We start from the raw sequence: 15,337 nt of genomic DNA on the forward strand, positions 1-15,337 counted from the left end.
TGCGCTGACAACAAAGTTGAACAAATAAAATGTGCAAAAGGATTACAACACAAGCAGAAATAATATATTAAACAAGCAAGAATAATCCTTTAAACATAGCCTGTTACTATGAATATGAATGCAGAGCACATAATAATACTCTCCTTGCTAAAGCTGAATAATGTCCACAACAAATGATGTCAGTACTACAATGGGACATTGCAATCCACCAATCATCTCTGAGAGAGAACAGATGATGCTTCCAGTTCTGCCTTGCAATATACCACAGGGAAGTCTAGCTTCCACACACTTTCACTACAAACTGTACAGTGGTTTAGAGTACAGCATAATATAATTGCCTTGCACAGTTCCTGACAGCTGCTTAATTCCTTTTGTTCGGCATGATCACTGCAGCTGAATAAATACAGATGGATGATACTTAATTATTTCAGCCTTCAGATTTCCAAGTTCTTTCAGATCACTTCTTTCAATTGTTAATAAGATGCAAAAAGGGTTTATTACTTTACTACCCTGCTTACACTGACATTTAACATGTTGGCTGCGTTCCTCTTACTGCCTGTCTAATCTTCCTCACTTGGAGATCGTTGGACTTGACTTATGATATATTTTATATAGGTAAGTTACTGAAATAAAATATATGTATGTTTTTCTTTCCTGCTACCATTGATTACACTGTAATGATATAGCTTTAGTTGTGTTTATTATTGTATTTTTATTTTTAAAACAATGTCATTTTACATATTGTCATTTTACATATTGATTACAATTGTTCCATAGTACATTACTGTAGTCATACATTTTCATTGATAATCTGGGTCACAGCTACTTATGTTAAAGGGTCTTAATGATGTCGGTGCAGCTGTGTTTTATAAGGCTCAATTGGGAGTTTAAGGGTTAGTGAGATCACTTCACAGGTCACAACCATCTGTTTTGTCCAGTTATAATAATGATGTATGTACACAACTGAGCTGCACTCTATGTGATATACATGTTATATGTATATACTGTAATAAATAACAGCAATTAGTAATTTCACAACCATTTGAGTATGATTAAAGATGTGTATGTTTATATGAAATAGATCTCAAGCATAATTTTCATTTTAGTGTAGTTATTGCTTAAAGGTATTAGTGAGTCTTCTTTTAAAACTGCTTCTGTGTCTACAGAATAAGTGAGTGATCTGCTGAGCCCAGTTTGCACTCACTTGTGTCTCTGTCAATATTTCAATTCTGTAGGAACTTACTCTTATTACCTCTGCTGTTTTTCTCTTTCTTTTTTGTGAATGCTGACACTATGGGGTATATTTACTAAACTGCGGTTTTGAAAAGTGGAGATGTTGCCCATAGCAACCAACCAGATTCTAGCTGTTTTCAAACCCACAGTTTAGTACATATACCCCTTAGTGTTTTCTCTATAAATTTGGGTAGTTAACAAACTGGGGAAATATCTTAATGTCACCAGAATGATCAAAGTGGAACTAAAACTAAATTGATGAAAATACATACACTAAATCTTTTTAAATGTAAGGAAATAATTGTTGCCATGTACATACTTAACATGATTATTCACCATTTTGTTCTTTCTCTAAATTATTATTTGACTGGGACCTATCATACTTGACTCAAGTGGGCTTTGTCTGTAGCTTATGCATTCACAGTAGCGGTCACCTTTTCACCTGTAATATTTTAGGAACCAGACCCATTTCCAAATTCACTTCAGTAATTAAGACTGACTTATATCAGAAAGTATATCTTATATAAGGAAGACATTTAACATTTTAAGATACTCTGCTTTTAGGATACTTTTAGCAAACTTGAGATTTCACAAAGTTTTAATTAAGTTGACGTGTGTGCTTTTCTAGTCAGAATAAAGTGAATGTTCCCTTTATGAAATGTACTAAATATAAACAGAATGTAGAGGAGTGAAGCAATGTGCTCAGGCAGGCTGCGTCCATTAACACAAGATACCTGAAACAAGCCCATATTCAAATCTATAGGGATCTAAACTTGGGGAGGAATGACCTATTATCACATTAGTATTTATGTAAAGGACTAATGACCCACTTATCTCAAAATTATATTTATTTAATTCTATCCCCTTACCCCCTCATAATTGACCTACCTCTGTCCACAGTCCTGCCTTTACAATACAGCCAGCTCAGTGTGAAACATAATTAAATAATCCTGTTATGTAATAGTACAGGTGAAAGATTCCCTTTAAAATTCATGTATGTGTGTATAGATTTTTTTGTCATTTTTGTCTTTCCCTTAAAAACCGTTTCTAGCTTTTATTCAATGTTTAAAGCAAAGGAAAATAACCATATTTTAGGTTTTGTTGTATATAATAAGGAAGAAGATTGAAGGAGGAAATTACGTTGTTTAAATGTGTTATAAATGTTCTTAGTTAAATTGTGTGCAAATATTTACATTATGTGGATGTGGCAGCTTGTATGTCTGCTTCTTACTTACTGGGAAATTGCTAGTTTTTCTCCCCAGGAGACAATTATCATTTAATTTTACTTAAGTGTATGCACATTGTCCTTGTTTGTGGCGAGTTCCGTGCTGTGCACTTTCCTAGCTGTTGTTCTTATAAAGAATAACTAAGAATTGTATGATGTGAATGGAGATTCTTTGCATTAGATGAAATAGCTCTTATCAGAAATCTGTAGCATCTGCTAAAATATATATATAAAAAAAGAGAAATATTTATTAGTTATTTGATTGACATGATTAGGGCTTTCCTTTTGTAAAATAAAATGCAAAATGTTACATAGTATTGAATTATTAGATGATGAATCAAAATTGATTATCTATTTGGTGCAGAATGTAGTGGAAGTACAGTAGAATCCATTATAATCTGAAATATTACAATGAAAGGCTATTTTCATGAAAGGACTATTAGAAATATCATATCTACTATATAAATGCCTAGTGGCGTGTGTGGAAAAAAAAAACCCAAGCTGCATCGCCACCTGCTGGGCAGAGTTATACACTGACCTATATATTTCTTGAAGGAGAAGTGACAGTTGGGAGTGGTTGGTGGTTGCCTGGGTGACAGTGGGGAGTTTTTAACACCTTAAGTAGCTTGATGAAGGATGTGGCGATGAAGATGAAGGATGAGGTGATGGAGAAAAATGATGAGGTGGTGAAATTTGGACAAAACCATGTTAAAAAGGGGCGCTTGCGTCGGGAAGTAACGCTCTTCCCCTGAGGAGGCATGGACTAGGCACAAATGCATGACAAGAACCTTTTTAAGACCTTAAGTAGCTTGATTTGACTAGAATGCATGAGTATCATGCACAGGTTAACTTGTATAATATAAAAGCCTAGTGGCATGTGTCTGTGTGTGGAAAAAAAAACCCCAAGCTGCAGCGCCACCTGCTGGGCGGAGTTATACACTGACCTACTAGATTCTTAGTGTGTGTGGAAAAAACAACTCAGAAAGGGCTGAAATTTGGTATACTAAAATGTTTTTAATTTGTTAATTTAATTTGTTAATTGTTAAAAGTGTTTATAAAGATTTAAAAAAAAAAAAATATATATATATATATATATATATATATCTTGAAGGAGAAGTGACAGTTGGGAGTGGGTGGTGGTTGCCGGGGGTGACAGTTGGGAGTGGTTGGTGGTTGCCAGGGGTGACAGTTGGGAGTGGTTGGTGGTTGCCGGGGGTGACAGTTGGGAGTGGTTGGTGGTTGCCGGGGGTGACAGAGCGAGAGAAGTGTGATACTCAGGACCGCTGAGAGAGACCCTGTGTCTGGATAGACAACTGGATAGATGTGGCGATAAAGATGAAGGATGAGGTGATGGAGAAAAATGATGAGGTGGTGACATGTTGACAAAACCACGTTAAAAAAGGGCGCTTGCATCGGGAACTAACGCTCTTCCCCTGAGGAGGCCTGGGCTATGGTCCAAATGCATGACAAGAACCTTTTTAACACCTTAAGTAGCTTGATTTGACTACAATGCATGAGTATCATGCACGGGTTAACTTGTATATAAATATATATATATATATATCTATATATATATATATATATATATATATATGCAAAAGTTTCGGAAGCATATTAGAACTAACACTATGTGCAAAAAGTATGAGCGTAAACACAGTTGTAGGCATACCAGACTTCCTGCCTTTAAAAAAAAACATTTCCAAGTACCAATCATTTGGCCTCTGGGGACACCTCTATCAAAGTCATACTCAGTGTGGTAGCATGATGATGCATGATATACGCTGAGGTATTATTCCATCAAGTACACATAGCCAGTCAACATGGCTGAAACAGGATGTCCTCACTTCATTTATTCGCAACAGAAAAGTCCCTAAGACTGCTGAAGCTACAGACAAAGGTGCTACAATGGTAACCGGGACACTAATAGGTGACACTAAAAAATAGACAGAGAGACATAAACTTTGCTGAGGAATAATCAGATAAAGGTAATTTAAGAAACTGCAAAACGGAGCCTCGCTGTGCAGAGAATGTTTTTGTGGCATCCAGATCCAACTCATTTTTATGGTATATGGATCTGTGAATGAAGATGGCGATGTCTACAGGGTGTCCAAACCTTGCATCTTCTGATGGGAGGAGATCGGGAAATACTAGCTGAGTGCTTCATGTGGCACCCAAATGCAAAGAATGAGATTTCATGTTGCAGGACAAGGTATTTAGATGATCTGGTGCAAAATATATGGCTACAAAACACATATTTAAGAGAAACCCAGACCTTGAATCGGCCACATCTGCGTTGGCACACCCTTACTCTACATTGTCTAGGTTCATCCACCCCTTCCCTCCCTTATTCCGCCTTTCAAGTCATAGGCAGAAGTCATTTGCATTCAGTCATGAATTGTCAGCAATTGCATTCATTGGCATAAGTTCCATTTCGGAGCATGAGCAGAGCTATTTCACGCCAGATATGGCACGCAAAGGGCCATATCTGGAGATAAAGAGATTCCGGCGGGTTTGAAAAGTGGAGATGTTACCTATAGCAACCAATCAGATTCTAGTTATCATTTATTAGTACATTCTAAAAAATGAGAATTAGAATCTGACAGGTTGCTATAGGCAACATCTCCACTTTTCCCACCCCCCAGAAACTTGCAGCTTGATAAATTTGCCCCTTAGTCTTCAGCTGCAAATAGTACTTAATAATACATGGTTTGGCATTTTTAAGTAAAGTATGAAATCTACAATCAAAGAGCCCCCAATGTCTAATTTATTTTGCTATGTCAATGCCGGAGATGAATTGTTTTTGTATTTATTTATTTACTAGTTCTTTCACACTGTTTGCTTATTTTCAAACAAAGAGTTTGCTTACATACATAGATGTTTGAAATATCTGCTCCTGAAAGCAGCGATCAGTAGGTGTTAAGTTATTCTGCTCATGGGTTGTGTTGATAAAACAATAGTGCTGCAGTGCACTGCATACAAACAGCTGTGAGGGGTCTTCCAGAGTTCTAGAACAGGATTACATTGATTGGTTCCTTCAATCTCATCATCTGTAGGTTTTGATGCTGGCAGAGAGACTCAACTTTGCTGAAAATCAGTAAGATAAGAAATAGAACACATTTTTCTTTAACTTCTAGTGTTCAGCATTACTCTTACCATAAACCTAAATCTCTGCAGCGTTTATAAGAAATGTTCTAGTTTTACATACATATAGTATATAAAAGTCCATAATTTATTATGGTTTTGCAGTCCAGGAGCTGTGTTTTTGTTACTATATGTGTGATTATTGTATTTTGCCTAGTAGTACCGTATTTCCCCATGTATAAGACGCACCTTTTTCGCGAAAATTTTGGGTCAGAGAGTGGCAGCGCAGATCATGCAGGCGGGCACAGGCAGAGAGTGGCAGCGGAGATCATGCAGGCGGGGACAGGCAGAGAGTGGCAGCGGAGATCATGCAGGCGGTGACAGGCAGAGAGTGGCAGCAGGGATCCAGCAGGTGGGGGACAGGCAGAGTGGCAGCGGGGATCCAGGAGGAGGGGGACAGAGGCACAGTGGCAGTGATTGCAGGGAGAGTGTGCTGCCTGGCTGTTCTGATCACAGTCAGAGCAGCTGGCCATTACACTGTCCCTGCCTTTTTTGACAGCTACCATAATATTTTTTTTTTCAAATTTCGGCGCCAAAATTAAGGTGCGTCTTATACATGGGAGCTCCTTATACATGGGGAAATACGGTATGTTAATTGGCTTCTAAAAAAATGGTCCTAGTATGTGTGTATGTTGTTGATAGGGATAGTAAGCTCCACTGGGGCAGTACTGATGTAAATGAATAAACATTTTCTGCAAAGTGCTGCGTAATATTAGGGCGCTATATAAATAAAAAGTAATACTAATAATCATTCTAAGCAAAGTTCTCCTGTAAGACAAAAACATAAATGGGGGTTTAGTCTGCATACCCAAATGTGTCAAATGTATAAAAAGCTGCATCACCGCTGTGACAGACTTTACATAACGCAGGAACAGACTTTAAACATCAAAGACATACTAAGCACAAAGATTTGTGTATTAGACTCAATATACAATAAATTATCTCAAATAATTGCACATTTGGGTCAAGTTGTCAATGCACATCTACTGCGACAAGGTGACCTCATTAAGATGGCTACCTACACTGACAAATCATTTTTAGAACAGGGTATATACCTCTCTCTGCTGTATCTACGTACAGGTTATAGATAATGCTGGTAGAATTTATCTATAGAGTTACACTAATTAAAAATCCCTATAAATGAATTGAAAGGGTGCTGGAACAAAGTAAAGGCAGTCACATGCCTCAAAGTGCTAAACAGAAAACATAAAGGGGGAGTTAGTCTGCACAAACAAATTTGTCAAATGTATGTAAAGGTGCATTGCCCGGACAGACTAGGGGGCCCAGACAGACCTCTCCGTCTGTCCGGACTCCCTGGACTGTCCGGGCCCCTCAGTCACCGACCGTGCTGTCCCTTATTCTTCTTACCTTCTTCTCCGCGATGCTGCATCTCCGCCTCCCAGGCTCTGATAGGCTGGGAGCGCGGCGTGGTGATGTCATCACTGCGCGCTGCACTCCCAGTGTATCAGTGACCGGGAGCTGCAACATCGGGGACCTTAACTGTGGAAGGGAGAGGTAGAGGGGGACCTTAACTGTGGAGGGGGGGGGAGAGGTGAACCTTAACCGTGGAGGGGAGGGGGAGGGGAACCTTAACTGTGGAGGGGGGGAGAGGGGAACCTTAACCGTGGAGGGGGGGAGAGGGGAACCTTAACTGTGGAGGGAGGGGGGAGAGAGGGAGAGGGGAACCTTAACTGTGGAGGGGGGGGGGAGAGGTGGACCTTAACTGTGATGGGGGGAGAGGAGGACCTTAACTGTGGAGGGGGGGAGAGGGGGACCTTAACTGTGGAGGAGGGGCCCTTGGGACCGTAACTGTGCTTGGGGGGGAGAGGGGGTCATTAACTGTGATTGTGGGGGGGGGAGAAGGGGACATTAACTGTGATTGAGGGGGGAGAAGGGGACATTAACTGTGATTGGGGGGGAGGGGGACATTAACTGTACTTGCAGGGAGGGGAGAGGGGGACATTAACTGTGCTTACGGGGAGGGAAGAAGAGGACATTTACTGTGATTGCGGGGAGGGGAGAGGGGGACATTTACTTTTAGGGGAGGGGGACATTTACTGTGATGAGGGAGTGGGGGGAATGTACTGTGATGAGGAATAGAGGGCACATGTATGGCGAAGAGTGAGGGGGGCACAAGTATGGGGAGTGGGGCCCTGCCAGATTAATTAGTTCTGGGACGGACAGTTTCTGATGGCAGCCCTGTGCATACTAACTACATAATACAACATGACTAAGTAATTATTATCCTTTCTGTAATATTTTATTTAGAGTGCAAATATATTCTGTAGCGCTTTACATAAACCACGGGTCAGTTAACAACATCAATAAGCAAATAGTTGTTTTCAGTTTACATCAGTAAATTGTCTTTTAATAATCAGATTGGATTTTTCTTTTTAAATGGATACAATTAGATTTTGAGCTGAAAACACGAGTTTAGTAACTAATCCATCGTCTTTATCCCTATGTATCATTTACCGTGGGCTGTATTTAAGTGTGATTTGTGGAGATCATAAAAGCTTCTTTAAATTAACCATGTTTAATAACCTTTGGGTGTCAGAGAGTTTAGAGTAGTGACAACTGGTTGTTATTATAGTACTATATATAGAATAGACATCTGAACTAGCATTTAGTATAGAAAAAACAGGGAGCTGTTGCTGTATGACTCTGAGCAGCACACTCCAAAAAGAAAAGACATTTCTTGCTTTTAAAATCCAAAGCGTTAGAAGCTAAAAGCAATTTTGTGAGGGGCAGTCTCAGTGACATGTTTATTAAGTGGGCAAAAAACAGGGTGTTCTTGGATGAGAACGACACCCCCCAAAATAACAAACATATTTCTTGTTTTTAAAATGCAAAGTGTTTCTGTAACACCCTGGAGGAATGGAGTGACTACAATGCTTATTTTTCTTCAATGTTGTTCTTCCTCGCAATTTAGTTTCGGTTGGTGCGAGAATGAATATGGGTGACAGAGGGGAAATGGTACTGGTTGGGCTTACGCTCTCCCAACTAAATAACCAACAGCAAGAACATTTATTTAACATTATTTTTCTGGAATAAAGAGGTTAAGGTAAAAATGGCAACTTAGAAATAATACATTTGATACACTTGGGATAGACAATGCAATTAGCATAGACACTTAAAAAAACAGGTCAATGAGAAATGTGATTTTGCTAAGCTGACGCCATCTTGTTGCCTTATAGCCATTTTGTTCTGTTATAGCTTAAATACAATTAGATGCACCTGTTTTGTATGAGTAATTCATTATTTGCAAGGCTAACCTTGGACATACCAGACAGGAGATAAGCCAGCCCCCCCCTCCTGGGGAGTTCTAGTGTGGATAATGAGAGAATATACTAACATCTGTGTGAAGGGAACATGAGTGGTTAAAACCTTTTGGGGCGTAGTTTTCTGTAATACGTGATTTTTGCTATATAGATGGGGACTTGTAACTAATAAAGCAGAGTTTATTTGTACACTCAAACCATGCAGTGTATTTAATTCTCTCCAGCTGATGAGCTCATAACTGATAATCTGACACTTACAGGTGAACAATCTGATATAGATTCGACATCAACAATCACTGCAATAAACAGATAGCAACATGTAAATCTTTCTGGTGCGTTTAATAGTCCTGCATTAGCGGTGTACAATACTCTTCCACCTTTAGTGATGAGGATCCGGACAATATCTTAGTCATTGACTTGAAATTAAGGTGAAGTAGAAACAGTTGTTAATTTCTTTAACAAATGGATGACATGAAGCAGTTCCTGTAAATAAGTGACTGCTCTTTTATCAGCATAATAGTTGCACATATTAATACTCAGTGTTGTAACATAATAGTGTGGTAATAGGACAAATAATATTCCAGGGCTGGCTGGAATCTGTAGTTCCACAGAAATGAACTGTATTCAATAGTTACAAGGTTCCCATAACAGGCTACTGTTTTGTGTTTAAATAGTACTCCAATGGAGACTGAGTCTCGTAATCGTTCTAATTTAAATAAAGTTCTGACAGATAATTCAGTCTCTGCATCAAACAAAATGAATGTGACAAGATGGGTCTGACAGCCATCATTTTCCCCATCTATCATTGTAACATTTAGGTTGTTTTTAATGTATAAACCTATAAGATGGACTTAAGTTCACCCATACTATTCTTAAATAAAGCAAGGTGGGTTATATTAATTCATCTGAACATCATATCGGATTACAACATGGTATATGTACTGTTTCCTGATCAAGACATCACCTCCCTCTTACAGACAGGAATCTGAAATCGTCTGGAGTCTCTCTGACATTACAAATGACTAGAAGGGGTTAAAACAGAGAGGCTCTCTTACTTAACCAGGATTAAGTCAATCAGCATCTGGTTGGAGCAGCTATTGTTCTCCCTGGAACTGTGTCAGACTCCTAGGGCTAGATTTACAAAACTGCAGGTTTGAAAAAGTGGAGATGTTGCCTATAGCAACCAATCAGATTCTAGCTTTAATTTTGTAGAAAGTACTAAATAAATGAAAGCTAAAATCTGATTGGTTGCTATAGGCAACACCTCCACTTTTTCAAACCTGCAGTTTAGTAAATATACCCCCTAGACTCAAAGACAGCAGGAGGGACAACCATGAGGGGATGACAGCTCTCCACTCCCATATCCTTCCGACTAATACCTCCCAGCCAATCCCAGCATCCCTGACCTGTAGATAAACCTGCAGGGAGGGATTCCCACCACAGGAAATGTTGTCCCTTTAAGAAGGCCAGCAGGAGAGACTTTTGTGTGTGTAGCATTTACTTCTAAAGGCTACTGGTGTTGGAGTCGCGATTGCTGCCAGTGTGCTGAGAATTTTGCCTGGCTACTATTGACTATTGTGGCTACTGGATTACAAAATTTTCATGGTTTGCAGACTTGTTTGCTCTGAATGGCTTGTTTATTAATCACGGACATCATCATTTCCCTATAACCAAGTGGTAAAGAAAACCTATTTTCTTTTTAAACAATTTGAGGTTATTGAGCACTGGGGTGTTACTGGGTGATGGCTGGAGTTTGGTGAACACTGGGGGAAATGTTTGAAATGTTGTTTATAAGCTTTTGTTTGCAGTTATCCGTAATAAAGAGACCGTTGTAACCACGCCTTTCTTTGCCTGTGTGATCCTGAACTTCTAGATACCAGGACTTTCCTCTGTATTCCTACCCTAACATCCTAACATCCTAGCATCATCACAATGTTGCATTCATTGACTCAAAATGGTGGTGGTTAGCAAACACAAATTCTTTAAAAGTTTTCTTTACACAGCACCTCAGATCACACACCTTTTTTCCTCTCAGCAGAAGTTCCTTGCACAAAAACACACCCAAATCTCATGCAATTTTGCTGTAATCTCACTCTTAGTCTGTTCTTCCATGACTGACAGTTGCACAAACCAATGAGTAGCAGGAGCAGGGAAACTCCTGGGTCCTATGCTTCATGAGCTCACACAGATCTTTTTAAGGGGATCATACACCTGTATCAAACTCTGGGGTACTATATTTCTAGTCAAAAGCAATTTTGTGAGGGACAGTCTCGGTGATATCTTTCTTAAGCGGGCAAAAAACAGGGTGTTATTTGAATGTGAGCAGCACCCCCCAAAACAAATATATTTCTTTCTTTTAAAATCGAAAATGTTATCTAGTGAAAGCAATATTGTGAGTTGTTAAGTCTGTATTATCGCTACCAATACATATTGTCCCATGCGATTATTGTTCTTCCAACGCACAAAGATATTAAATTGCACAATGTAGCAGAATTACAGCAAACTATGATAAAATACAAGAAAGTACAACCAATACATTATGCAAGCGCTCCTGGATCCAGGTACAGCTTCAGTCTTGAATTTTGCAGTCAATGATGCTTTTATTGGACCAGGAGCTTGCTTATATACAGTTTGAATTAACAAAAAAAACAGTGATGATGTCACAATGAACACAAAAATAAATTAAGGTCTTTCTTCATTGGTCCAGGTTTTATGATGTTTCAGTAGAATGCTGGTCATAGGTCAGTTCAAAGGGATCCTCTGTCCAAAGGTGAGGGCAACTCACTCCAACAGCTGAGCACATGTCTTGCCAACTCAAGCTGGTTTGAGCTAACCCATTTTATAAAGTATTTTTGAGCTTGACTCTTATACTAATCATTACTAGCGATCGCTATGTGCGATCGCTTCACTGATGGTTCCAGATTCCAATTGGTAAAAGGTGAATTAATATAAGACCAAACACCATACATTTCTTAGGATCTGAACCATAAATACCTTTAGTATACATTTATCTTTGTTTAAATAACCTTTAAGTCTTACTAATAAACTGATGTGAATTGGAACTTTATTAAATGTGTACTATTTACAAGTGTAAGTGTGTGTGTTGTTTACCCATGTGATTGCGCTATTAGACGTAGCATACTAGTAGCAATCGCACGGTAAACCAATATTAATTAATTTAACTGACTTCATACAAATATTTGACGTCGACAGAGCTGGCGTCAATGACATCTTTACTAAGCAGGGTGATCTTTGACCCCCCCCAACAACATTTTTTTTTAAAGAATCAATTAGTTAAATTTGAATTATATTGTGGAGCAGTATCAGAAGAATTGTAAGGTAACATTCCCTCACTTTCTTATCTCTTTGGGCTTTCAGCTGTTGTGGTGGCAGCTACAAATAGCTCCAAGTTGTACAAGTAGGGTTACTCTCTTAGCAACCATAGATCACTCTACAGATCAGGAGCATCCCAGTACCAGTATTGGCAGTAGTAGTACTTTTGCAACCTCTACTACCAAAAAAGTAATGTTAGAAGAAAGTGTAAGAAAGCATCTTCAAAATACAAACATTGTTTGTCAATCTCAAAGAAAACATAACCTCTTTATGTAAGGAGGATTAAAAAAGAAGTTTCTTATGAATGTGATGATTTGTCCAAAAAAGGGAAAATCACTAACATTTTATAGACCACCCACAGTGGCAAGACAAGGCTCAGACCATGCCAACTTTTTGCTAGTAGGGGTCCTGTTGCTTCTGGCACCATATTCTGTCATCTGTGGATGAAAAGAACACTGAGGCTGCCGGGCAACTTGGAAACTCACAGAATCCTGAGGAGAATCTAAGGATATCCATGAGTGCTTTATTCCAGTCTGACGTTTCAGATTCTGACACTGTCATTATAGAGCTGCCTCCTTCTAAAATTTCTCAACTAATTGGAAATGTGAGGAAAAGTAGTAGTAATGATTATGATTTACACATAGAAATTGAGGATGTACTTTGGAACTTGTGCAAGAGAATGAGGGCAATCATTGTGGATCTGAAAATGAATGTGTTGTACTGTAACAAGATAATGCGGAGGATGATGATGATTGTGTTGAACTAAGGCAGTCACCAGTGGTACCACTTCATGCCCATGAAAACCGATTTTTCAGGCCAGGGCATAAGATCAAAAAAGCACTCCTTGTGTTTGGAAATATTTTATCCCAACCCAGGCAACATTTATCAAGGCATCTGTAACTTTTAGAACCCCAAAATAAGTAGAGGTAGGGATGTTGATCATCTAGGAACCTGTGAGTTCATTCAAGTAGTTTTTCAAAAGGTGAAAAATTGTGTATAGTACCAAGCAGCCCAGCATCAGATAGCAGCCGAATGGATAGACACCTTATGTAATATTAACCGTCAACACCTTAATCATCAAACTACTCATTATTGGTACTTTTCCAGCATGCAACATTCAGATTCCAACTCACTCCCCTAATTCAATGCTTGATTCCCAAGATACATGCTTGTACACTATAACAGCTGCTGCTGGGGGTGATACATTTGTATAGATGGGGACCTAGTAGAGTAAGCAGCATAGGTTTACACAACTGTCTGTGAAGCAAGCATTTAAAAGAAGAACCAATTATCATGTTGCACAGTGGATCACTAAAGCCATAATAGCTATGTTAGCATTGGAGGAGCTTCCAATTTCCATCTCGATTCCATTTCTCATGAACAGCAATTCCTCAGCTATACCAGGAGGTTAAACAAAAAGTCAGTCAGTCCCTAAAAAAATGCCATTGTACTAACTGTCCACTTAACTATGGATATGTGGACAAGCGGTACTGGTCAAACAAAATACTACATGACCGTGACAGCCCACTGGGTAGTTGTATTGTCATCATCATCATCATCAGCGCTGGTAACTTCAACATCCTCCTCCTCATCTGTTCAGCATAGTAGTGCAATGCCAGGTCATTAACAGGCAAGCTACTCTTTGTATTGCTGGTTTCACAAAGAAACTTACCAGTGTAAATCTGTTGGAAAAACTCAGGAATGTCATAGCAAAATGACTCGCCTAAGAATTACTCATTGCCGATAATAGAAAAAATATTGTGTGTGCATTACGACTGGGTGAATTTCAACACGTATCATACTTTGCAGACACACTAAATTTGGGGTGCACAATTTCTTAATAAATGTGAGGTTAGAGCAGGAGATCCTGTTTTTGGCCTCTAAAATTTCGGGGCATTTTTGACATTTGGCGACCGCTCATAGCAAATTGCAGTGACTATAAACTAAATATCATCTGCCATGGAACCAACTGAAGTAAGAGGTAGTAACAAGGTGAAATTCCATACTTTATATTCTTCAAAGATTGCTACGGAAACCATTTGAAATTGTAACAAATGAAGTGAGTTTAGACACTGCCAGCCTGAGTCAAGTCGTACCCCTAGTGTCACACTTCTGGTATTAGAAACGGCACCCAATAGCCAGGTAGTTCTGTAGTAAACAGGATTTATTTTGATATAGAAAAAAATCTTATATGTCCAGCAAGCCAGTCCAAAGTATCAACAAGATAAATATCTTGTAGAGATATCAAGTAATTGTATTCCAAATACCAAGGGAGCAAGGTTCTGTGGAAGCATCTGGTTCAGACACAAACACAATATTCGAGCAAAGGCTGCATAACAGGAAGTGCCTTTTCTAGGCCCAAACAGGAAATGAGATCCAAGATGGAATCTTCCTGAGACAGTTCTGGCCATCTTGGATAAGGGCTATTGTAAGGGCAAGTTCATATCAGAGATATAATTAGTAAAATAATTAGAACATGTTCTTGATGTTCTTGTAAAGAATTAGAAAAAATAAGGATATCATCAAGATATACAATAATGAACAGATCAAGCAAATCTCGAAAGACTTCATTTATAAAATGTTGGAAAGTAGCAGGGGCATTACATATCCCGAACGGCATCACGAGGTACTCATAATGTCCATACTTTGTTCAAAAAGCCGTTTACCATTCATCACCTGGTCGAATGCGTATTAGGTTGTACGCTCCTCTTAAATCAAGCTTTGTGAAAATACTTGCTGTCTGCAATCTTTCCAATAATTCTGGGATGAGAGGAAGTGGATGTCTGTTCTTTATAGTAACTTTATTTAATTCTCTATAATCAATGCATGGCCGCAAAGATCCATCTTTATTTTTTACAAAAAAAATAGGAGCCCCTGCAGGAGATTTTGAAGGACGTATAAAACCTTTAGTTTCATTTTCCTCCAGGTAAGTCTTTAGTGTCTTTAATTCAGGTTCAGCTAATGAATAAATCCGACCAAAAGGAATAGCAGCCCCAGGTAATAGATCAATGGGATAATCATATGGTCGATGGAGTGGTAATTTGTCAGCATTTTGTTTGTTACAGATATCTGCAAAATCCTGATATTGAACAGGCAATTGTTCCTCCACAGAAGAGGGGGACAC

The 15,337-nt window shown here is 38.9% G+C and overlaps 1 protein-coding gene across 1 annotated transcript in view; it reads left to right on the top strand.

Moving 5' to 3' along the window:
- The first annotated feature begins 236 nt into the window (after positions 1 to 236).
- The window catches only part of LOC142141607 (parapinopsin-like), a 213,749-nt gene continuing 198,648 nt past the window's right edge, over positions 237 to 15,337 (top strand). Inside the window, exon 1 of the mRNA XM_075200254.1 lies at positions 237 to 615. The gene's annotated coding sequence lies outside the window, so the exon portion shown is untranslated. The remainder of the gene's footprint in view (positions 616 to 15,337) is intronic.

This window comes from Mixophyes fleayi, chromosome 2 (assembly GCF_038048845.1).
Source record: "Mixophyes fleayi isolate aMixFle1 chromosome 2, aMixFle1.hap1, whole genome shotgun sequence".
In the NCBI taxonomy this organism is placed as follows: Eukaryota; Metazoa; Chordata; class Amphibia; order Anura; family Limnodynastidae; genus Mixophyes; species Mixophyes fleayi.